The following is a 24,727-nucleotide window of genomic DNA, read 5'->3' as shown; positions in this document are numbered from 1 at the left end:
TGTGACAAAAACACTTATTGTATCACTTTTGTTACACTCGAGGTTTTTTATTTTTGGCTACTTATGATATATTATCCCTTTCTTGTTTTAAAAATACTTGAATACACTGTAGAGCATGTAGATTACTGCTGCTTGTATTGCCAGACAAGTAGTTTGGAGGTACTACAGTAGTACTTGATGCTTGTTATTTATCTTGATCTTCTCTCTCCTTTCAACATTTTGATGAGAAAATCCTGCATACCAAGCTGGTTAAGATAACACAATACTTGTACTCTAATTATCTACTTCTCAAACACACATGCAAAGCTTTCACATATTAATAATCTATTATATAAAGTACCATACAGCAAGTCTTCAAAACAAAAGTAAAATAAGCTAACATTTCTTTGAATGGTTAGTTTGCTTGAAGAAGTAAACCGAAAACCAAAGGACTGGAGGAGACCTCCTGGATAAGGTCGTTGCCACACCATAGCCCTTTCATAAAGTCACCCAAGCCCATTGTAAAACTAATTCTTTTATTTACCACCCTTTTGTGTTACTACTTTTGGTAGCACCTCTCGATCGTAAAAGATGAATGCTAATTTGATTTTTTTTTCCAGTTAAAAACATGCTACCTGTCATTCTTCATCTATAAAGTCAGTCATTTGTTTCCACAATTCAAGAAAGAGTATCACTGTGTAACACAAAGGCTACTTTACATATCAGTCAGTTACTTGAAGTAGCAACTACATGTTAGGTCATTAATGAATCCTGAGTAGTTGTCTCTGGGGGATCACGAATGACATCCCATTTTCCAGATGGGAAGACTGAGGGGGGAAAAAAAATACTTAATTTCTAATTAAAGCATACTGAAATCAACCTAAAAGGTTCTCATTTTATTTTCTAAGCTTTACTGTTTCTACTGATTTAGAAGATCTGCAGACTGCACAGAACATCTCCAGAGTTCACTTATCACATATACTCGATGTTCTACTAAAAGGTTATGCAGGAATATATGTGAGAATACAGGTGCTCTGAATCAATTAGTATTGGCCTGAGAAGACATAGTGTTCACACTAATCAGTTGTGATAAAGTCTTCTCTCAAATAAGGAGTTTTCCCATACCCCTTTATATAGACTTTTACATTCATTGGGTATTCATATCATCTCTAGAATAATTTGCATATCTATCTAATATTTAAGGAGGTATATGATGGCCTCTAGTGGTGCATATCAGCATGAAAATGCTGAACTGCTGTTCTATTTCCTCATAGTTTTAGAGATAGTGTGTAAGAAAAACAAACATACATTTGAATTGGATCTTCTGAGTTAGAAGAACAGCAGAATATGGCACACAGCAAAGAATGTGAATGTTTCATCACTTTTTGCTCGGTAACAAACAAAAAAATTCCTTGAGCCAACATTATTCCATTAGAATAATTAAAAAAAAATTAAATCTTTACCATTTCACACTGTTTTCTCTCTCCCAGGCTTTTGATCACTCTACACAGTTAAGCTTTAGTCTGCTGGTACTGTCAGTCACTAATTCATTGGGGATACTTCAGATACTGAATGAGATAAAATCCATCCATAGTTTTCCATAGAGAAGGTGCTTACAGAGCAGATATTCTTTAGCCTGAATTAGTCCTTCGTGTTAAAAAGACTTTCATTGTTGTACCTGTGAAACGTTTTAAAAAGAAAGACAGTACTTGGTAAATTAATTCCTAACAATGAAGCCACCAAAATAAAATTCTACCATGCTAATTTTACCTTATTCTTACAAATGGCATCTCATGACCCAGAGAACTGTAAGAAGGTTCACACAGCTGATGGGATTTACTATCATACTACAGAGTACAGACAGGTAGGCAATCAAACACTAACATGTTCTTTAGCAAGTTAAACATTAAACAGCTATCTCTTTGTGCATCGTCTCTTAAATCTATTTGGTTTTATATTTTTATTTTTACACGGCCAAACTTTCAAAATGCTTAGCAAAAATATGAACACTTACAGGTTGAAGTTTTAGGCAGTAATTTCAGCCTGAAGAGTTTCATGTATTCTTGGAATTAGTATCACGATAATTCTTTTTAAGCACCAATATATGGGTTTTTAACCAAAGCAATTCACAATTTCCTGGAAAGTTTCTATATCACATTTTTAAATATCTGTTAACTAGAAATAAAAACTCGCAAACATTTCTATTCAACAGAATGTGAATTTACAAGAATTTGAAAGGCGGAGCTACTGATCTCAGTCAGTGTCCTCCACAGCTCTGCTTCAAGCAATTTTTCAGAAACCAAGTCATAAGATAGATAATTGCATAGCTCATTCCTAAGGAAAATAGAGAGATAAAAGGATACAATAAGGCCATTCAAGGGAGCTTCTGAATACATCTTTCCCTCTGTTATGCCAACATTTTGCGACAGCCTCCTTCCCTATCCTAGGCTATCTGCAGATTTAGTCCACATGTTCTGTGGACACAAAGTTAGGGGGAGAAGGATGTTAGAAAGCCTAATTTTTTTCCTCATTCTGAAAGTCATTTCACAACTATTGTCAGAGAGATGGAAGCCTTCAATGTCACAGACCCTTTTCCTGTAATTTCTGCATTTTTACGAGGAAGGCTGTTCAGGTGCAATCAGGGTTCTTTTCACTGGAAAACAGAGTTTCGAAATCTCAACAATGCAAATGTTGTGAGATGCCTATGAACTGCACAGACTGACAGTAAGCAAAACGTTTTCATATCAGAACAGAACAGAAAACTATAGGCAAGGAAATGCCTATTCACATGCTAGGTAACCAATTAGACTCTTACTGGCTATTAGCTTCTTCCAAGTGCAAAGGGTAGAAGCTGAATGATTTTCTTAAACACTTCTGATAAGTTTTCAAGTATATATGGTTTTTCAGCTGTACCTTTTTCCTTGCAGTTTCTCACATTTCTCAGGGTCTTATGAATTTTTGGTATCTTACTGCCTCTTTAGCTACACACAGCTACCTCTACTACACAGTCCTCCCCTAAGCATTGTATCCCAAGCCTTAGGGTTAGCGAACCACGTTTTCACTGAGCCAAAGTGAGTCTACTAGATGAAAACCAAGAAATGATCCTTTCACAAGGGGATTTTCTCTCTCACGCTCTTTCCTCCTCTGCTTCCCCTGCCCCCAGCATCACATCTCTACTCTCCCGCTCTCTCTCCCTGGGATCTGGATGCCCAACACAGTGTGAAATATTAACTAGATAATGATTTTTACTTCCCTTGCAGGAGATCAGAGGAGCTACTAAGAAAACCATTGCTATGAAGCAGAATGCAGAGAGCGCCGTCATCTGAGGAGCAGTCACCAGCCGCTCTCTGTGCAGCAGTGATGTTAATGTACAATGCTATATCTTAATAGCCATCTCAATTGGCTATTAAAATGCAGCACTGCACATTAAAATCACTACCCCACTGCTGTAGGAATACTTACCAAAGATGCAGTCCCTGAAAATTACCTTTCAGCTCAATGGAATGCTGCCATGCCAAATGAGCTGTCTCAGCTCCTCTAATTTTCTGCTAAAGAAATAAAACTCTTACTTTTTAATTTTAAATTTACATGATTATGCCGAATGGCATATTCAGCCAAGACAACCCAGACATAGCACGAGTGTACTGCATGCAGTGCCTCAGAATTCAATAGCAGTACTCTGAACCTCCTCAAGAAAATAGTGCTAACTTCCAGAGGAGTTATTATTCTCAGTTTCTTTAAAGAATGCCTCTAAGAGCATCTGCTTGCAGGTATTGGAGAGAGGAGAACGGGAAAACGTAGCTGATACGAGTTTGTTTCTGGAAACTTACAGGTTATAAGCAAGTGAATTCTGAAAAGGTGGGATAACAGAGATGATGAAGGCTACAGGATGAACGTGGGGGTAAAAGACATGAATGGACTACAGTCAAAAAGAGGAAGTGGAGAGGCTGGTAGGCTGTATAATAAAGGGGGAGGATGAAGCTTAAAAAAGAATTGAGTCTTTTGATCCAGAGAGACGGTTTGTGGGACAACTTTGTCTCATCTTCTGAGTACATAGATTCAGGTGAGAACAAGGAAAGCCACAGAAGCAGACGTAAAAGACAGAATAATGTAGTGAGCTCATGTTGCCCTCCCTGAGTCATGGTAGGAGATGATCAAAAGTCAAGTCAAAGAGATATCTGGAATACAGCAAAAATATGTTTCAATTGCATAAGCTTCAAAATGTAGGCAGGGTCTCTCTGCTTCAAATATCTACCGAGCTGAATTGATCTGATTTGAAAGGTAAAAATATATCTGTTTGATAGGCTTGAGCATCTTACCTCCTCTTTAGCTACACACAGCTACTACATATCTCCTGCCACACAGTCCAGCTCTCGCAATCATACTGGACCCGTCTGATCCGGTTTCAAAGTTAGAAATAGTTAGGGATATTCATACGAAACCAAGTTTCTTCAAAGAAAAGCTGATCCATAAACATTATGTTTTAAGTATACTGGGCATCAGCAGCTTTGTTTAATCTTCTACCTGGATTCCTGATGGATCTGCCTAGGGCCAGAGACAACTGCACCTTTTGGCTTAAGTCAGAAATAATTTATTAGTCTGCCCCAGAGCCAGGGACTCTTGAAGCTGCAGAGCAATAGCCCCAGGGAGTCTGCTAGCAGGGCTGTCCTGGATCTTGAGACCTCAAGGGAAACAGGCAGCTAGCCCAATGGAGTTGACAATGTTGGCAGTTTCATTACTGGTATCATCTGGGATGCTGACAAGGACATCAGTTTCAACTAAAAATCTAAAGGGACAGAAAGTTCTTATTTGTCAGAGAATTCAGATGTGTGATTTCTCAGATTTAGCCTGAAACCAGTTCTCCTTGCCCCTCAAAATCCACATACGTGCAAACTAGAAATTGCTTTTTTGACAGCTCTACTGCAAAATTGATCCTTCGTCTTCTATTTAAGTCTTCCTATAAGAATATAAAACTGATCAAGCTGTAAAAAAACCCCAAAACACCCAACCAAAAAAACCCATATTCTGAACTACTTGAATGGATAGGATGACGATTTATATAATCTACTGCTAGAATTTGGAAATATCTGCCATTACAGTTAAGTAAATTAGGAAAATATTGTATAATTAGCTCTTCAAATAGAAAAAGCAAAACCACTGCTCTGCAGCAGAGATCACTCCCCTCCCTTTTCAGTCTGACATCCTCCATCAGTCTCCAGAAACACAGTAACACGTCAGATTACAGAGCGACACTCCAGCCTGCACAAAAGTGTGGGAGCAAGCTAAGAGTAAGCAGCTCGCTGTGCTCAAATGGGAGAAAAAGGTTCAGTCAGAAAAAAATCCTTTGGAATTTTGAACCTCACAGAATGGTTGAGATGGGATGGGACGTCTGGAAGTTGTCTGGTCCAAAACCCCTGTTCAGGCAGGACCACCTAGAGCTGATTGCCCATGACCTTTCACTGGGAGGTACTTCTTGCCCTTCTGACTTGGTTATCCTTTTCAATCTTGGTTCAGAAAGGGCAAATACTTCTGAAATTAAATGGAGGGGAAAAAAAAAATAAAATAGTGCTCCAAATAGTCTAAGAGTCTGGGCTGGATTCCCCATTACCCAGCACCAAAGCCTGCATGACTTCAGGAAAGGGTGACAGTTGCCATGTATAACAGCATCCAGCTGTCAAAGGAGAGACCAAATGAGCACCTACTTTTAAAATAAAAATAAAATAAGTCTCGCCTAAAAAAACAGTCCCTGCAGGAAGGAACACGGTGCTGCATCATGTGTCCCCCCCCCCCCAATTTTGCTTTAAATAATCTGAGCCACTGCTTTTTGCAACACCAGTAGTAAGCACCAGTAAGATACTGCACTGGTGACCTTGGATTTTCCAGCCCATTACTCCTGACTGGTCTCCACAAGACTGCTACATTGCCACCTGCTACATAACACCTCCTCCAATGTCGCGAGGAAGTCAAACTGTGCTTCCCCTGGTCCTACCCCCGATGAGTCACGGAGCTTTTTCTGTCAATCCATGAATGGAATGTGATCCGGGGCTGTCAGTGTGCTAAGGATCCTTCCTCCCTCCTATGCCTACGTTTGTCACTTAGCTGATAGGAGATGCAAAAGAAGAGAAGGGAATACAAGTGGAAACATTTCAATTTTCAGCCTGGTTAAAGAAGTATTTCAAATCAACAGATGCTGCGAGCTTTATAAAGAAATCAAAAGCCCAGTAAATATTATGATTTTAAATAATTTTTTTAGAAAGAAACCTATTGCAAGGCATGAAGATGCATACACAGTCTGAATGATTATGTCCAGAAAAAAGGGTCAAAACAACGTCCTCGCCACTTGTAGCGATTTTTGTATGCAAGCCATATTTGAAGTAATTAGCATAACTGTTCGCCTTTTTATTTCTACAAAAGCAGCTGACAGACTACCCAGAGACCCTAAAGAAAATTGCCTCAGGGGAAGACAAAAGCTGTCAACATCAAGCTGCAAAGATCTCTTTGAGGAGGAAAACAAATTCCCAGCAAGAGAAGTTGATATGCCCGCTGATGAGCTGTTCAAATACGAAACACAGACACTTGGAAGGAGCCTGCTGCAAACACATCCATGGAAGAAACAGAACATTTGGCAAAAAGTTTGGCACGAGAAAAAATGAAAACTGAAAGCAAGCATAAGGATGTGATGGAACTAAGAAATGCTGGCATGCCATACAGAGAAGAAGAGCTGAAGGGAAAGCAAATATGCCTAGCAAACTAAATACAAAAACATGTGCTGGCTGGCAACACCAGCTAAGCCCTGGCTACTACCGGAAAGTAGTGATGCTACTTTATTCAAGTCTTAAGGGAGCGTTTTATGTCACCCAGAAAAATGTGGTAGATGTGTTAATATTATTGTATTTTATTGAACTAATACAACAGCAACAACAAGGAAGTCTCAATAACCCACCCCAGACAGTTAGTAGAGAATATTGTTTCAAAAGATTTTTCAAATCCTGCAATGAATTTCCCACAAAAACAACATTTCCCATAGGCATTGTTAGTTTTTGTCTAAATGCCTCAATTTTCTATTGAACAGTGGAAAAATAAAACAAATCATTTGGACCAATTCAGCTATTTTTCTCCTTTTGGTTGGGCTTCTTGTCTGAAGCTGACATTTTGTGAGAGCAACGTTGCTTATTTAAATAACTTCAGCAAAATTTATAAGTGAAAAGATGAACTTCGCATACTCTTACAGTCAGAATTTAAACCTGTTGCCATCTAGTGGCATCTTTAGCAGAGTCCGTGAGTATTCCTGTGAACAATTACTTTAGGGAGACACTGTCAGCTGAGGTACCCTATGTATTCCCATGTCCTAGTAGAGACAGAAAAATCTTGGCAACCTTCAGAGGAGTGCCGTAGAAGAGCCAATCACCTAAGGACGGAGAAACTTTCAATTTCTATTTTGGCAACTTTTTTCTCTACAGTCACATGGTCCTTTGAAAAAATGAGGAATCAGCAGAGCCCACAAGTAGAAATTTCTATTTGAATGTATGTATTTTTGAACTACATGCTGGATAAATACACCTCTCCCCTACTTCTACAAACATCAAGGAAGCCACACAAAACAACCCCCACAACACACATAAGCAAGTAATGGAAGCAACAAGATGTAAAAATACTTAATCTATGTAATTTGATCCCTTTTAGCTGGTTTACAAAGTAATTCAGGCAGAGCTAAGATAATAATTCCACTCCAGACAATAAGGCAGTCATAAAACAGGGCAGGTAAAGCTATGACAATAATGAAATGATCTAAGTAAAGCCTATTATCTTCATTAATTTTCACTCACTTTCCACCACAGTGGGAAGATATTAACTTGCTAATATCTTCTATCCTAGTCAAAAAGAAATGCATCCCTTGAGCAAATAAGCTAAATTATTAATTTCTTTGTATCAGGATTTATAAAATAATAATTATGAATTAAATGTGTGCATAAAGTTTCTGGTTGCAGTCTTTAGATGCAAAATGTGACTGATTGCTGTTTAAGAGAGTATCCTCGTCTGTTACTTCAGAAACTCTGAAGTCTGTTAAGCACCTTGAAAAAGCCAATTGTTTTTTTAAAATGCATCAGTCAAAAAGCTTGACTCATTTTACTAAACTTGCCTATTACTATAATTTTTTAGATATCCTCAAGACTTTTTTTTGTAGTAAAGCAGAAGGTACAGGTAGAATTGTCACTGTCAGTTTGTTCTGTTAAACAAACTGAATAATGGCTCTGCCATACCTAAAGGAACTCAACAAGGAATGACTCATGGTTTTTCTAAGAAATTTTGCCGAACTGTTGTGACTGAAATAACGAAATAATCAGTTGCCATATTCCTTCTGTGAAAGCTCTAACACCCTCTTCTGAGAATATAATGTGATGAACTTGATTGAAGCTATTCACTTCAGGTTTCAAAAACACTTTACCAATAAATGGAAAATGTTAGGAGTTAATAGGCACAAATCAAAGATCTAAACCCATGTCCTTTCATACACAGTTAGACTAAAAGTGTTGCAAACATGGGATTTTATCGTTCGCATAGGAAAATAATTGCCTACTGTAAGATTTCTTGGGTCTGGTAAACCTCTTGTTACATTTATGCCTGAGAGAATCTTCAGCTTCTTAAATACACGTAAAGCTACAGACAAGGGGTTAGTTGTGCGGTTTTTTCACATGCTTTGAAGTCAGTTATTTTAAAGGCAAAACTGAAAAGATGCAGTGATCTTTAAAAAAAGTTCTCAGGTTTTCATTAAAAAATCCCAGACTTTAGAACACCAATTTCTTTCATCCTTGTTTCATTATTATCCACAACTGTCATTCATTATCCTTTTAGTGACTTCCAAAATAAAGTGTGCACCCATTCACATGAAGTATGTAAAAGAGATAAACAGCCCAATTTTACTCAAGAGATCACTTGGCAAATTAAAAGTTTCCCTAGAAATTGTAAACCCTGTAATATTAGTATAAAAGCTACTAAAAACCACAGTAGTTACAAGACCTACTTTAGGACAGAATAAAAAGCTTACTATTTATATAGACGCACGAGGAAAAACGCCAAAAAACCGACTAAGGACTCTCTCTTTTCCATAAAGTAAGTAAAATGCATAATGCACTCCTCAAAAGTCTCCATTGAAGAATCTGTCCAGCACCAAAAGTGGACACCAAAAACACTATACCAAGGCATCAACAGTAATCAATGATCATATGCTTCAAGTATTTTCAATATTTGCAAACCAGCAATATGATCATAGTAAGAAATTGAAATGACTTAAACTAAAATGCCTGTGTCAACAAGAAATGTAACTATAGGAAGGTGAAGTCTCTCACAAGATCTGTCTACAACAGATGATTAAAAAAAGTTTATCAAACTATATTCGATATACTAGAAAAAAAGATCACCACAGAGAGTTCCCCTAGATGTAAAATTTTATTTCTATTGCAGATTCCACTAAAACATGAGAGACTAGAATCAACTTCAATAACTATAAAACGTCTTAAATCTGTCACTCTGAAGCCATACAAAATAACTAAAAGAATCACAGGAGATATGAGAATTATGACTTTGAGGCAAAACACACATTCAATGGACCCCAACTGACTGAAGTAGATTTAACTGAACAACAATATAAATCCAAACCAGAAAATTATACGTCCCAACACATTTTAAATTCATAGTAACAATGCTTTTGTTGTTGATTAATTCCAAAATATCTGAATTTCAACATCTTTAAAAAAACAAAAATAGAAAACTAAAGGACATTTTGCAACTGTCTCTAACGTACTAAAACTTCCAATAACAGTATTAGAGGTTGAGACTTAATTTTGTCTAGAATCATACTCAGCAAGACTGGCAGGGGGGAAGACAGCAGGTAATGGAAATAACTACTGTGAAGTATCGGAATTTGATTTAAGTTGCACTCTAAGTTACTTGCATTGCAATTCAAAACTGTACATACCAGTGATTATATTCTTCAAAAGAAAAAGCACATCAGAACGATGACCTTGTTATTTGCATTGAGAGAAACAAAGCACAGTAAATGCTCTAAACACATTCTTGATGCCAAGACAACTGAATGAATCAAATCCTTACTAGAACTTCCAGAGCCATAAATTTTGCATGACTGCAAAACCCAGACGAATAAATCTGGTTTCTCTCATAGGCTTTGCTACTTTTAAAGGTAAAGCCTTGGCTCTTGTGTTGAGAGTGTTAGATGCAGTGACTTAGAGAGTGGACTAAGGAAATGGAATAGTTATCACTTTTGAAAATCTAGTAACATGTCCTTGTGTTAGATCAAGATTTCTAATTTGTTTATCCCAGGGGCTGGTATTCCCCGAACAGGTGAGACAGGAGGCAATGTAGAAGACAAATATGGGCTCAGACCATAGCTTAAAATATAAAATAAGCTTAGTAATGAAGACTTGCTTGAGAACAAACCATCTGCAGTTAATTGACTTGTCAAAGCAATTCTCTGTTATGTCCCAAGTATATTGGGCTGAAGGTTTTTAGTATTGGTAGCTGGTCTCCAGAACGAGAACTCTTCAAATGATGATTATCTAGCACAGAGTTAAAAAAACAAGAAAACAAAGAAAACAAAACCCAAAGCAAACTAAAAACCAAACAAACAAAAACCAAACCACTAAAAGAGAGCAATTAGCAAGCAAACCAACCATTATCTAAAAAGACCATTTTTAAAGAGTAGTAGATGAAGTGGATGACACATACAACCCAAATAACTATATAATTCCCCTAAAAATGAACCAAACAAAACCATCCCCAAACCCTCTCAAACAAACAAAGAAAACACACTTTAAAGGCTGATGCATGGTCCTGGGGACACCAGGAATCATTTTTTTTCATTAGACCTTCCAACTATCTACTCATCAGAAACCCTTATCCTACCTTGTGTATTTGCATGTGTACATTGCACAGGACACAATCCTGACAGACTCCTGCTTACTTATTTATTTTCTGTACTGGTAACCATTAAAGCATGGACCTACATGGCCAGCTAGCTATACATGCCTTCTGAATAGACAGTGCTAAAGAATATAATAATTCCTGGATTCTGTAGAGCAAGTACAAGTTATTTAACCCTAGTGCATGCTAAAATAATTTCCATGGCGCTATTAACTTGATATTACATAGATCTGCACTTTAATTCATTGCATAAGAGCTGGTTGGAAACAGTTGTAGCAAGAGATACAACTGAATGGATGAGAACTCAAACACTGAATGAGGGAGACCTTTGACAAATTACCCAGTAAATCTTAGAGATAAAGACACTGAAATACTTTAGTCTCATATATTTGAGTTTTATTTTAAAGTGAATAATGCCAAAAACATAAGGAGATGTTTTTACCTGGTATGAACTAATGAAGGTCCATGAAATTCAAGGACTGTAAGAGCTAGGGTTAAAAAGAAAACCCCAACCAACACAGCCCAACCCAAACAGCTTAACAAAAACTCACCAGAACCTAAGAGGAACATCACATCCATTTAAAATAAAGAAGGAAAAAAAAAAATAAAGAAGAAATTAAAAAAAGATAATTCAGACAACTCTGGCTGTCCAACACCGGCTGCACACCACCTCCATGATCATACATGATCCAAAGAGCCAGAAAGGGAATTTGGGCCTCTGTGGTGCAATTCTGTTACCATTTACTGAGGTGCAACACCCTTTTAAGTCACTGGAAGTAAAGTCTGAGACACAGAGGGCAAACTAGCTCCTTGGTTACGTTATAGACTACTCCCATCACTGATCTTTAAGAAATGCAGAGTCAGGGGAACTGTTACTGAGGACGAGTCTCAGAGTACAAATTGGCAGCTGAAATTTTCTAAAATTGCCACAAAATACACATTTACAAGTCCCTGAAAGCTTCTTCACCAGCTGAAAGGATGAATGGGAAATTACATGGTGGAAACTGCTGTTGCAGAATTGCAGTAAACATGAGTGATAGCACATATGTAATATCGTGGTACAATACACATAAAGCTCCTTTTAAAAAGTGGGAGGAAAGAAAATGAAAGAATTCACCGTTGGGAACAAATACAGAAGTTCTTTTATCAAAACTTCAATGGAAGTCAAGTGATGAATTTCAAAAGGGAATTTTGCTTGGCTAAGGAGAATTTAAATAAGAAATGAATAGTGGGTCAACACCTTCACTTTTTATTAGGTACTTCACTGCCAAAAAAAAATTCCTTCCTTCCTTCATTTGCACATTCTGCATTCTGAACAGAATGAAAACCTGTCTGAAAATTATAAATTCTCTTAATGCTGCTATTTTGCATTAATATATTATTGTTAGCCTTAAATTATCGTAGCGGACAAGCTAGCTGAGCTGGCTTGCTTTCTATACGGGTGTTCCCAAGGGGAAAATGCTGCTTGTTAAAGCTAAAATCTCTTAATGTTTCCCTGAATGAGAAGATGTAGAGAGCATTTTTAAAGCGTTAACAATGTTCTTATTACCCCAATATAACGTTTACACAGGATAATGACTGTTACCATACAGTAACAGAATACACAAATTAATACAAACATATTATCTGCTAAGAAAAAAAGAATCTTCCTCACACTACATTTCAAAAACAAGCATACTGTCCAAAGACCATTCATTTTTGTGTGGGCTTATGAACTGTTCAAACTCCACTGTTTATTTGACACTTTTTGATACCTGGAAAGCAAAACGTTGGAAGGGAATACTTAGTAAGCGGGGCTCAAGAAGAGCTCAGCAGCACTGTTGGCTTTGGTGCGTGTACTGCGCTTCGTTGCAGGAGTGGCAAAACTGCTGGTACAGAACAGCAGCTTCAGAAGGAAGCGCGCGAGAACGCCCACACACAGCTTTCAAAACTTAGGATTTGCCTTTTTAGGTACTATCTAGGTCTGCACTGATTCAGTGAATATATTTTAAAAAGAAAGATTGCGTTCAGTTTCCTGGATACTCATCAATAAGAAGTCCCTAGCACTTGGGGGTGGGGGGGAGATGAAAAAAAAACTAAAGTAACTAAAATGGAACTAGGACAGAATGTGGGTGTTCAGTATAACAAGTACACTTTGACAGGAACGTAAGCAGTTTGCAGAAAGTATTTAACTTGATTGGCAGAAATGTCTTAGAAGCAAATTAACAATGCAAACTATTTAAAAGAAAATTAGAGATAGAATTTAAGCATATTGGATAGCCGTTAAGGACTGAATTATTTAAAACCTATCATACAGTATGATCCAGCAGTCCTCAAACCTACTACTTTTATTGGGATCATTTATCTGCATCACAATTTAATCAAAAAAAAGTAGTTAAAAGAGCAGGTTTGATGTGTCTGTGTAAGTCGTATTATGAATTAAAGGCCAAACAACAATAGTAAGTGTTCATTGGTCTGTAAGAAGCAAAGCTTGTGTGTCTTCTGGTGTTTGACCTATGATTTTGCCCTGTACTAGAATATCTGCACTGGCCTGAGAACTTTCTGCCTTGATAACTCAACAGTCTCTTTTTTTGATTATGTGTCCAAACTATGTTAATTATAACAGTGAAAGCAACATGGGGTTACTGGTAGAACCCTAGAATACATTTCTTTTTTCCTGAATAAGATCTATTTTTGTATCTTTTTTATTGCTATAGAGCAATAACCCAAAGAGATTGCTAACCTACTCTGACAGGCCATCCATTTTACTGTCTCAACAAATTCTATATCAAATATTCTCATTTTTCTGGGTAGGAAACCCACCTACTTAATAGCCATGAAAACTTGACTGGCTATCAGAATATTCAACCGCTTCCTTTTATTTTACTTTAAAAAGTGAAATCACTTTTCTATTGCTGTGAAGAATTGCTAGCTCTAATACCATTACCTAATTTAAGGCTGGAGAGACTTTTTCTGTTTATTTTACTGTTTAACTTGAAGATTATTTATACCCCCTCCAAACCGTGCCCCCCCCCCCCAAAATCCCCAAACAACCAATAACCCCGCCCAACCCAACAAAACCCCAAACCCAAACCTACTCCATACATTACAAATCAGAAAACTTTCTATGGATAAGAATACACAGAAAGATCAAACCTGAATTTATAAAAAGATGTCTATTTCATCTAATATTTTTTCTGATGGATTCAGGAAAAAAGTCATGTATTCTAAGAGATTTCTGGAGGTTGTTCTTTACAGTGCTACTGCAACATCAAACAAGCTCACCCAGATGCATGCGGGAAGAAAGGAGGAAGAGGAGAGAAGCTAGTAAAATCATAATCTTTGTTCATTGAGCTTCTGGTGAAAGATGATAAATACTAACTTCTCAAAATACAGATGGAAGACATCTTCAGGGAAGGCTCTAGGTTAAGTAAGGGCCAAAACATTTGCAGGAATGACCATCAGGTGATTTGTCTCATATCCATAGAACCAGTAAACCTGAAGCAGTCTCTCATTAGCTGTCCCATCAGATTACTGTTGATGAATATCAGAACTGAAACATGTTGACTAAGAACCATGTTATTTTCCTGCTTCACCGATCTTAAATGCTTGGAATGCCAGATTAAAATAATTTGTAATATTGTATTTAATAATCCAAATTGATAGCTGTGGTTTACCTGCTGTTCCAAATAAGAAACGCTTTATGACAGAACATAATATACTGGAAATAATATATCCACTTTTTCTTCTTCAAACAGCTGTAGAATAACAGTTACCCATTTTTTTTTTAAATAATATTACATACATGCTAATTATAATTTCTCTTAAGTCAAGTAAATTGGGCAACGTGCACTTCCTGACCTGTCATGTTGTCCTGGTTTCAGCTGGGATAGAGTTAATTGTCTTCCTAGTAGCTGGTATAGTGTTATGTTTTGGGTTCAGTATGAGAAGAGTGTTGATAACACACTGACGTTTTCAGTTGTTGCTAAGTGATGTTTAGACTAAGGCAAGGGTTTTTCAGTTTCTCGTGCCCAGCCCGCAAGAAGGCTGGAGGGACACAAGAAGTTGGGAGGGGACACAGCCAGGACAGCTGACCCAAACCGGCCAGAGGGGTATTCCATACCGTGTGACATCATGCCCAGTATATAAACTGGGGGGAGTTGGCCAGGAGGAGTGGATCGCTGCTCAGGAACTAACTAGGCATCAGCTGGCAAGTGGTGAGAACTTGCCTTGTGCATCACTTGCTTTGTATTTTCCAATTCTTTTATTATTATCATTTTATTATTATTTTCTTCTTTTTTGTCCTATTAAACTGCCTTATCTCAACCTATGAGTTTTACTCTCCCCTGCCCCAATTCTCTCCCCCATCCCACTGGGTGGGGGGGGAAGTGAGTGAGTGGCTGCGCAGTGCTTAGTTGCTGGTTGGGGTTAAACCATGACACATGCCATGCACTCAGCTATAAACATATCTTATATTTATCATGTTTAATTAGCAAACTGGGAACATGTATATCATACAAACTGTTATTTATAGAAGTATCTCTATACTTTGCGTATATTAATCGGACTAGGAAAGGCAGAAACATGCCAGTCAGAAGAGAACTGAATGAGGTTAAAGTCCCAGAGGATGTATTACATTTCAAGTCTCTGTACTTTTCCCTTTTTCAACAAGTTGTCTGAAATATTTTCTTTAAATAAACCATTTCATATTGAATTCTAGTTTTTTGTTCCATAAAGTTTCTGCAAACAGCAACCCTGCAAGAAAAACCAAAACATACACAGAGGGATCATTCCCCTCTTGCCTAATACTTCTGTCTTTTTGTGTCTGGTGAAAAAAAAAAAATCAGTGCAAGAAAGTGGTGTCTAATTCTACCATTTTTTCCTGCTTTTTGGGGGGGGGGGCGGGGGGAGGGGAAGGCAGTAGAAGTCTACAAGTTTTCTGAAGAAACAATTATTTTTTATTCTGTACGTGGAATGGGCAGAGATTAAGCTACAAGGATGAACCTATGGAGCAGACTCTGGTAAAAGGAGGAATCTACAGTGTTCAATCTTGCACAGTTACCTAAAGATCCTTTCTACTTCATGTTAAAAGTTTCTCACACAAAAATATTTTTTATGCACAATAGGCATCTGAAATAATTGTAGGGGAATTTAGTACTACATTAATCGCTATTCTGTGATAATAAAAAATGAAGATATCAGAATAAGATATGCCATTTTACAAATGCTTTAAAGAGACAGTAACTCTATTTGAACCGATGCACTAAGGATATGCAAATGAACATCTACATACATTTGTAATTCCTATGGTTCCCAAGCTGTCAAACACAAAGGCTGCTACGGTACTTCAACTCAGCAGACTACTCTATAAAAACACATCTGTTATCAGCACATTAATGAAAAGGCCTTTCCATAATATACATTAACATGTTAATATGCTCAATTTTATTTTTAACTTCTGTCAGTTTTCAAGCATTTTTTTGACAAGGAAAAGGAAAGGAAGGAAAGAAAGGAAGACAAAAATTGTGACCTGGGACAAGAGAAATCCACAACCTTGACAAATCTTCAGTATTTCCTAGTTTATTGTGTCTGAGTGCATTTAACAGTTTAATGTAATCTAATGAAGCTAGGCTTTTTAGTTCTACTTGTGAATACAACTATCTGAGTACAAATTGAATTAATTATCCTGGTGAATCTATAAATCACACTAGTGTGTCCAGTTATTTTAACAGGTTTGTAAGTTCTTTTAACCATTTATGTACTTAGCTGCAACTGCTCTTATTTTTTTTTTTTACATTAAACGTAACCTTAACCTTATCCATACAAAGACAAATTTTCTAAAGCTGTACCGCCGCTGACCACAAACAGTGTGGCACCAAGATAACTTGATTAGTTTTACCTGGGACCTTAGCAGTCAAGGAAAGAATATTTTTAAAAGTGATGATCAGCTTGACAAACATATGCCTGCTATGTTTTTGGGGAATTTGCTACAAAGAAAATGAGAGGTAATCTCTAACTTCCTTGAAAATATATGTAGACCAAGTTACCAGTCAATGAATAACTAAGGGTAAGACAAGACATTCTCATTGTGCAGGCAGACGCTGCCTCAGCATCCCAATTTTTTAAGCCCATTTTAGCTAACAGATGCACATCCAATGTAATGCAGAATATATACACAGAATTCCAATAAACACCCCGCAGTTCTTATTTCTTTATCTTTCCATACAACAGAAACTACATCAACCCAGATTAATCTAACAGGTTGCCCTAAAGTTGAGCAGATTCCAAACATGGGAAGGAATGCTTTGCAAATTCAAAGACTTATTACAAATAACTCTGCCCCAAGCCCTTTTAAAAAACTCAAAAAATCAGACGCTGACCACTGCATTTTTATCACACAAAATGTTTAAAGAGCCTCAATAACATGGTATAAGATCTATATTTCAAATTAAATAAAAATAATGAGAAATTGCCAAGAGTCTCACTAATACCCTCTCTTAGAGGGTAACTCCAATGTAAGATTAAAGAGTAATTCCTATTTTCAAAATAAGGGATGTTTTTAAAACAGACTATTGCCAATAATCAAAATTGAGTATCAATCCAATAGTTATCAGTACAACTGAAGGAAGTATCATACAAACCATCCCCTTCACATACCACGCTCTAATGCTAATTTGCCTGTGTTTTCCAACGTCACTTTTAACTTGTATGTAACTGCAGATCTGAGTGCTTCTGTTCTCAATATTTGCATGAATTAAAATGAATACAGAGATTTTGCCATGAACATATTTGTGCCAGGTAATGACCATTTAATTTACACTGATTATCTTTGTAATTGTAAATGTAATGACATTGATTCCTCTATCTTGCCCATTGCTACAAAACATAAGAAACTTCAACATGAAGAATGGAATTACACATGTATAATGTTGATGGGAACAGAGGATCAAGTGCAGCACAAAGATGAGAGATTGATCAATAGTCTATGTTCAGGTACTCATTATATAGACACTCAGAACAACCAGAAAGGTATGTTCTAAATAATGAGAAGTATTCTTCCCCAATCCACAAATACTTTAAGTAGCACTTTATGTCATAAGGCAGGTCAGTTTTCCCAGTGACAAAAAAAAGTTCAGGAAACTTCACCTTGGAAAACTTTGTTGTATTTGAACATCAGGTTTTTACTTTCAAAAGATATCCTACAGCCCAAGTATAGTACCAGAATGTCCTGTTCTCACCTTGCATCCAATTCTTTGTTCTTTTCATGTCTATTTGTCCTGCAAAAACATTTCTTAGTTCCAGCTGGTGTTAAGGGGACTGTAAAGGTCAAAGGATATGAACCTTTCAAAGCTGAATAAAACCTTGAAATTAAATAATTGAATGCCTAAAGAATACAGTATATATGGAGAAGAGAAAAAGAGAAGTCACTCTATATATTTTTTATTTTTTATATTTCCGTACCCTGCAACAATACATATTTCATTGATTGTACTAATTGTCACCAATATAGTACCAGCAAATTTATTCACTACTGGGAATAATTTTTAAACACCTTTAGGTTTTTTATAAATACTTGATCGTCTTTTTTCTTCATTTATTATTATAGCACAACCCTCCCACGTTTTAGTTCAAGTGAGATAGGAATGAATTTAAGAGTTTACAATTAAAGAATCAACTTCTAATTCTGCAAACATTAACATACATGTGCAGTGTCAGCACAGGGTAACACCAGACACCAAATTGCTCCTCACCCGAGGCCAAAAGTTCCCTACTGCAAATCCCCTAAGTGACAAAATGCAAGCCAAATGTTTTATACTACAATTATTTATATTCATGAATATCAAAAAGGAATAACTACTTACATATATAAAACTACTTCAAGTGAGGGGAAAAAAAAGCCCTGATCACAATTAATGTCCATATTATTATTTCTAAAATAACTGAATTATATTTGAAAAGTAGTACATAACATTTTATTAAATTTATAAATACTTGCCCAAAGTTAAATATAAACAGAGTACAAAATATGTATTAAATTGTTATTAAAACATTTTTATTAAATTAGTATTAGTTAAAATTATACAATGAATGCATAGATCATAATTTGATTTAGATTCTCGTGGTGAAAAATATTTTGAACAAGTGAAATACATTTATGTGACAGACTACTCAAATGCTAACTGAAAATAGATATTGAAAGGAACCAACTCATTTTAAAAAACAACCTCTTTAATATATTTTAGTTTTTTTCCAATTAGCCTTTTCTCAGGTTTGCTTCTGAATACAACTTGGTTACTCAGTAATATCACCTTGTGAAGAGATGAATCTCTAATAACACAAATGCCAAGACCAGTCCTGACAAAATTAAAAGTCAATCAACATTTAAGAAAACCTGCGAAATTCCTGAATCTGTAACAAAAAGTTTTTTTCTGACTAGTTTCTTTCAAAAATTGCTGCTTCTTCCTTCACATAGAATTTTTGAGAATGAAGAATCAAATCAAACTCTAAACAGTCATATGAATAAAGAATAATAAAAGAAAGGCAATGTTCATTTAGGGAAAGCAACATAAGTGACTGGTGTCATTGTTCAGATGATTAAAAAAAAAATCAGTGTTGTGCCTTCTTACACTAATAAGTAGCACAACCTGCCAGCAACTGAAAGAAAAAAAAAAAATATTGAGAAAGGAGGAAACAAACAAACAAAAAGAGAAGCCCTGAGGATGCAGAATTCAAATAGAAGCCTGAAGAAAATAAGTAAAAAGCCCAAATGGAAAGTTGAGGGGAAAAAATTCATAGGACAGCCAGAAAGCAAGGACTGTATCCTGGGAGCAAAGCAGTGAAATGATGCATGCAAATAAAAACTAATTGCTTGAGGACCTAGAAAGGACAATATGAACAAACATATAGAAAAGAATATCTGAAAATCTGGCACAAGCCTAGCATAAAGCACTGGCCTTTTCAGCAAAATGAATGGTGTTCCATTAGGTTCATGTAGAAGATAGTCTTCCAATTTTAAGTCATATAGTGTTTTTTCCTCTCAGAGATTTAGACTGAAAATTGTTGTAACCTGTAACCTCAGAAAAAGAGACAAGGTATACAAAATAGGGGCTTTCCAGGAGAGATATTCTGTCCTGGTGAATTCCAGCAAAAATATAAAGCCTGCAAAATGCCTTAGGCTAAGAAGTAATAGGGAAAAGAGAGAAAATGCATCTTCAAGCTCCTTTAAGCCAGAGATATTTTGCTTGGGTTTTCAGCCCACTTCTGTTTCTCTACCCCTCCAACGTTTCTAAATTACAGGCACTGTAGGTAAAGCAGGTTTAGCTGAAGTGATGAATGACCAGAAAAAAGGGAGTACAATTCCTGCAGGATGCAGGGACAGGAAATGAATTTCAAAGTCTTAGAAACCTTGGTTCATTTTCTTTGTAAGAACTTCTGAAGCATTGCTAGTACACAATTTTTTTAATTCGTCAGTGATGGTAGTTTAAAGTGATCTAACCCATAGAACAAGTGGCTTGGCTTTCTGTTAGAAGCTTTGCTTTGAATTGAAAAAAAATAAAATAAATTCAGTATATGCTCATATACAACATGATTGCCATAGAATATACTTACATTCAAGATTCACATCAATATTGTCTCCAATGAAATCAAGGCTGACATATGGTAAGCTTTCTCCCCTTCTCTTAACATAGTTCAATATTCTACCCCTAAAAAGTACAACTATGTATATCTGCGCAGTAGGAACAGAAACAAAGAAATAAAAAAAAAACCCAAATCAAAACAAAACCAGACAACTGATTCTGGCCACAGCTCAGTGTTGTGGTAAACATGGAAGACAAAGACCCTAATTAGCCAGCCCAACCATGCATTAATAAATCAATGCTGAATATCCAAGAGGATAGCAACTTGCAGTGACTGTCTAAATCAATGATTCATAGAGGATTATCCACACAGAAGGAACAAACAGTGTCAGAAATGTGAGGTATATGTTGTCTTTTTGACCTAGGAATTGCCTGTAAAGTGATTTATAAACACATAAAAAAAAACTTAGCAACTAAAATGAATATTAATTTCTCCCTTACCACGTGTGGAATGGAGCTTAACCTAAAATAAAAAGCTTTCTGTACATCAAAAATTTTGTGAATGTACTTCCTGCTCTTCTCTATAGAGATCTGTACCAAGCATAAGCGTCTGGGAACTCTTTGGTAACAGTAGTTAAATCTATTGGTGTTTATACAGAAACCTTCTCCCATCCACTCCCTCAAGTCCCACCCTCTTATTTGAGCTAAAATCCCAAATTAGAAAAATAAATACAGGAGAAATTCAAAAGCAACCAAAACTCTACTTTTTTTAATCACAGGGGCAGAAACATAGAAATTTCTTTAGGGACTGGGTTCAGGACTTCTCCTTGAGGGAAAACAATATTTTTAGTGGGCTAAAGCACCATGTTTATATACCTGATGAATTAAAAGCCACATCTAGTGTGGAGTTTGTAAATACTCAGCGTTTACTGCCATGAAATGAAGTAAATAATAAAGCTTTTGACCTAACCGCTGTGCATGTAAGCATTTCTCCAAGGATCAAAAGTCAAGCTAGGAATAGGTGGGATGATAGCATAGTGACACCTACAAGTTACCTGTAAACACTTGTAAGAAACAAGGACAGGTTATATTTTTGTGTTGTATTCCAGTTAATATCACCTTTGTTCTGTAATTAGCAGCAAAGTTTCCAAATCATGCTTTAACACTTAGAAAGTTCCACAGGTTGCATCAATTTACAAAATCCTGAAAAGTACCAAAATGGCAGAGTTAATCCCTCTTATTAAAGATGCCTCAACACATTGAGGAAATACTTGTAAGATTTTTTTTTTTTGTTTTATAACTGTAGTGTTTTTAACTTCATACCATCAGTTCACAATTTCCCCTTCAGCCACAGGACATCATGTAGCTTATGAGGGTGCCAACTTGTATTTCATATGAGGGAAAGTTTGTTCTTCCTTAATCTCTCATAACTCCTCAAGCTCATCTATAAAACAGTGATCACCACACATAGATATAAAATTCAGACCAGGTCAGCAAGGCAAAACTCTTAGCTTTTCCTTTGTTTCTTCACTGTCCATTTTTGTCATTAAAATAAATCATACATGTAACATGCATAGCATGAAAAATGAAAATTAAGAACTTGCAACAGAGTATGGAATAGAATGGAAGCAAAAAAAAAAGTCTATGCCTGAATCTTGATACATCTGAAATCATGGCAAGGAAAGAATATCAGCTATGGTGGAAAAGAAAATTCATTTCCATAGAGGGTAACCAGTAACACCTGCTTTAACAATGCATTTTATTAATTTTTCCACAGAGCATAGGGAAATACCCAAATATTCAAGAACTACGTTCGTGTTTGACTCTATGCTCACAGCTAAGAGTTAGATTTTTCATGTTTAAAGGAGCAATGACAACATTCAGTCAGGGTAATAATGATTTAAACAATTACTCTAGTAGTATTTAATCTAGGGGTGCTGTAACTCTTCTGCATAACAACTTTGAATTCTCAGGCAAGACTGTTTCCCTTTTTTCTCAGCCTGGAGCAAAAGTGGAAGCAGATAGAAACCAATACTTTATAATTTTATATTTTGGAAAGCATGCTTAAGTTAGAGGAAAAGAAGTTTCCTCGGGCTTTTGTAACCAATCTCAGATACGTTAGTGGTTGGAAGCAAGAAAACATACATCATGCTGCTGCTTGAGTCTAGAGGTGATATCAAACAACGACAACAAAAAAAATCCCTGAATTGCCAAATATGTATTTTGGCTTTCTGATTTTATTTAGTTGTCAAGAAACTGCAAGAATCTGAGAGCAGTCCCCTTAAAGGATAACGACTCCTGACAGCAAATACTTGTCTGTCTTCAAATTGTTTTCCTCTTGCTGACAGCTTTCCAATCTTCTCCAGAATTAGCTTGTATTGGTTTTCTTTCCTTACAGTTCCAGTTTTCTTCAGGTTTGTGGTTAGCTGAAAGATACTATTGTCTGTGGTAAACTACATTAATGACTACCACAGGAAAAGCTGACACTACAGCCTAGAATAGTATCCCATGGTCCAGCAGTACGTGGCAATTAGTTGACCTGACCCCACTGTTCAGCCCATGAGAGGAATTGGGGAGGTGGGGACAATACTTCCAACGGCCGTGGTACCTTGGGGGAACGTTTCAGGACATCCATGTCTCAAGCATCAGCCCCGCTATTTGTTCTGTGCAGCTGGGCGTTGGGTCACGAGGGCTGGGAGCTCCGCGTTACGATGCCTTACTCAAATAACCACCTTAAGAGGAGGGCTCATCAATTCCCACATCAGTCTCCAGTCTCCGCCACGCTCTCCACAGGCTTAGGAAACACCTGAAGAGCAGTATACCTAAAAGGGCCAGACTTCAGGGACACAAGCATCTGACCTGCTAGGAAACTGCAGATAGAAAGATACTTTTCAGAATTACAACTAATGTAGAAATTAGGAAATTATTTAGAAAGTCAGGACAATATGTATTTGAGGTAAAATGGGAAAAAACCCCACAGTAAATAGATTTATTAAAATTCATACATACAGGAAACTGCAAAAAAGTCAAATAGATAATGTACTAGTAGTAAAGTAGCAATGTGAAAACATAAAAGCAGAATACAGCATGAAAAATAAACAGCTGTATCAAATATTTAGTAACAAAAGGGCAAAACTGTAGGACCGCATTATCAAGAAAGCCCGAGAATGCCCTTAGTTTTGGTGGAAACGAAACCTTTTACTGCAGCTGGGGAAATTAGGAAGTAACATTTGCAGGACACCTTAAATAAATTCAGATCACCGGAAATAGCAGTCAAGCTCATTGATAACCTCGCTCATAATCAGCCTTCTAAAATAGCAGTAAAAATCCAAAACACAAGGTAAGAGTCCACAAAAAGGGCACTTTATTCAAATTGTCATACGGACACTCTTGTAGTCTTAACAAGCATGAAATATGCCCCCTGCATTTTAGAAGGGAATGTAAGAAAATATTCAGTATTCCAGAAATAAGAGTAGAAAAGCACCTTCCTCTACACATTTTCTAAAAATAAAAGGGTAAAACTGTTGGCAATACAATTCTGTTTAATTATCATGAAAACTTTATTGCATTATATCAAAGATATCAATGTTAATTTATCCCAAGTTAAAAGGAGGTAGTGTGACTAGATAAAGTTTCCCAGGTTTTTTTGGTGGTTTGTTTGGTTTGGTTTTTTTAATGTTGTAGACAAGATAAGGAGCAGCTCAGAAAAAGAGAAGCTTTGAAATAGCTTTTTTTAAAGCAGTATATTATTCTCTGTGAAAAAAACCCAAGTGCATTAATAATGATTCAATCTTATTTTGTAAAAGGGAGTGTCTGTGATGCAGAATTCCAGCTACAAATCTTACTTGGTACTGCTCGGCCTTTTATTGTTGAAGCTTCTGGTTTCTTATTAAAGAAGATGTAAATTGCTCTGAAAATGTTCTCTGTGTACAGGAACAGGCAAATCTCCCAGGGAACAACCTACATCTCTCAGGCTGTGACCAATCATTTGGCTGTTGAAATTAAAAGATGCTACAAAGCCTCAACTTTCTAGAAAACGACAAGCTCAACTTCAGAAATATAAATTGCCCAATGCTTGGGTTTTATTTACACCATGGAGGAAAAAGATTCTTTCCTACTTTTTGTATTTTCTTCATACCCCAAAGGATCTCTGGCGTTTCTAGATGCATTGTATGCGGTGCCCTGAGGGTACTTCTGTTTGTATTACTATAGGTGGCTTTGAGAGCACAAAGGGAAGCTGAGCAGTTCTAGCC

The 24,727-nt window shown here is 36.6% G+C and overlaps 1 long non-coding RNA gene across 1 annotated transcript in view; it reads right to left on the bottom strand.

Moving 5' to 3' along the window:
* Positions 1-1,251: 1,251 nt before the first annotated feature.
* Positions 1,252-24,727, bottom strand: part of LOC142029682 (uncharacterized) — a 97,808-nt gene continuing 74,332 nt past the window's right edge. Inside the window, exon 4 of the long non-coding RNA XR_012649982.1 lies at positions 1,252-1,657. This is a non-coding gene — a long non-coding RNA (uncharacterized LOC142029682). The remainder of the gene's footprint in view (positions 1,658-24,727) is intronic.

The sequence above is a fragment of the Buteo buteo genome, chromosome 1, assembly GCF_964188355.1.
Source record: "Buteo buteo chromosome 1, bButBut1.hap1.1, whole genome shotgun sequence".
Classification (NCBI taxonomy): Eukaryota; Metazoa; Chordata; class Aves; order Accipitriformes; family Accipitridae; genus Buteo; species Buteo buteo.
Note: the sequence above shows the minus strand (reverse complement) of the source record. Positions and strands in the feature narration are given on the sequence as shown.